The sequence below is a fragment of the Nannobrachium achirus genome (genome assembly GCF_963921795.1).
Source record: "Nannobrachium achirus genome assembly, chromosome: 17".
NCBI lineage: Eukaryota > Metazoa > Chordata > Actinopteri > Myctophiformes > Myctophidae > Nannobrachium > Nannobrachium achirus.
Genome location: NC_137824.1, coordinates 21656778 through 21658289, shown reverse-complemented (window position 1 = coordinate 21658289; position 1512 = coordinate 21656778).

Genomic DNA, 1512 nt, shown 5'->3' with positions numbered 1-1512 from the left:
TATCTGCTATTTTTCAATAGTTAAAGCATTCAATAATTTTAGGTCTAAATGGGTTTAACAGCATCCAGAAATGTAAGTCATGATCTCCACTAGTGATGATAGATAGAGCTGTGCTGTGCAGCAGCGAGGATGGGGCAGATGATGATATGTAGATCAGCGAATGCTAAGTTGCTCTCCTAATCAATGGCTACACGGCGCCCTGTCACGGCCGCCGGGAGGGCCGCTCGATGCGGCTGCAGTTTGGCATTAAGTGGCCTGTAACTCATCCTCGTTATGTTTTCTTGGCACCTCGTATTGACTGGAGCTTTCATCTCAGGATGCCTAATCCCTCCATCTCTGCTGGAGAGAGAGTGTGTGTGAGGAGGGAAATGAGAGAGAGAGAGAGAGGGAGAGAGAGAGAGAGAGAGAGAGAGAGAGAGAGAGAGAGAGAGAGAGAGAGATGCATGCTTGCGGGTGAGAGAGGTTTTCATCATTTGTATTGACATCTCTCTCGTTTCTCTCAGGCACTTGGTGTGAAACATTAAAATGGGATAGACGGTGGGAGCGTGCATACATGAATTTCACATGTCTTGAACTATGTGGCTTGGCCGACACACCAGAGTGTTTCCAGTGAGCCAACAATATTGCCTCACTGGAAACAATATTCAATAGAGGGCATATAGGCTATATGCATATCGTCGTTGTCAGGTGTAAACGTTGTATGTCCAAAACAGTTCATTTTGCATTTATCATTTTAAAAATGAACTAAACTAGTGAAAACAGACGATCTACAAGCACACAACGCCTCTCACCATGAGGCGTTGCGTGCTTGTAGATCTGCTGTTTTCACTACTTTTGTGCGACGGCCTTGTATGGTGAAGCAGGGCTTTGCTTTACGAAAAAGACATACAAATTTGAAACTTGGAGATACAACGCCTCACAGAGGTGTTGTGAGCGTGTAGATCTGCTATTCTTGGCAAAGAGGTTTGGTGTAGAGTGAAAATAAAGGCAGACTAAGTATTAATGGTTCAAGTCGTTCAATGTCTAAAAATACACATCAAACCAGCAACCTACACTGATGATATTGCTGTCAAACAAGTCTAAGCTGTCTCAGAAATCTATGAAAATGTTTAACTTGCAACACAATTTTATACAATGTGTAGTGGGGGTCCCTGCTTTATCTCTCTCTCAGCTAAGGGGTCCTTGGCCTGAAAACGTTGAAGACCCCTGGTATAGAGCCTATTGGTGTCCAGCACAGGGAATGTGTAGAGGAATATGGACTCTTTACTGCCAGCAGACATTCTCATAAAAGCCTTTTAAAACAACTATAGAAACGTCCAACCGTAAATTCAGGCATTACGGCGCCACCAAGGCACGCCCAAATACATTGTCAATAAACTGGGGAATTCGCTGACTAAAACCAGACTAAAACCAAAACATTTCAGACGAGTAAAAGATGACTAAAACAACGTGACATTTTATTCAAAAGACTATGAGTAAAAATGTGATTGTCAAAATTAACGCTTCCCTGCA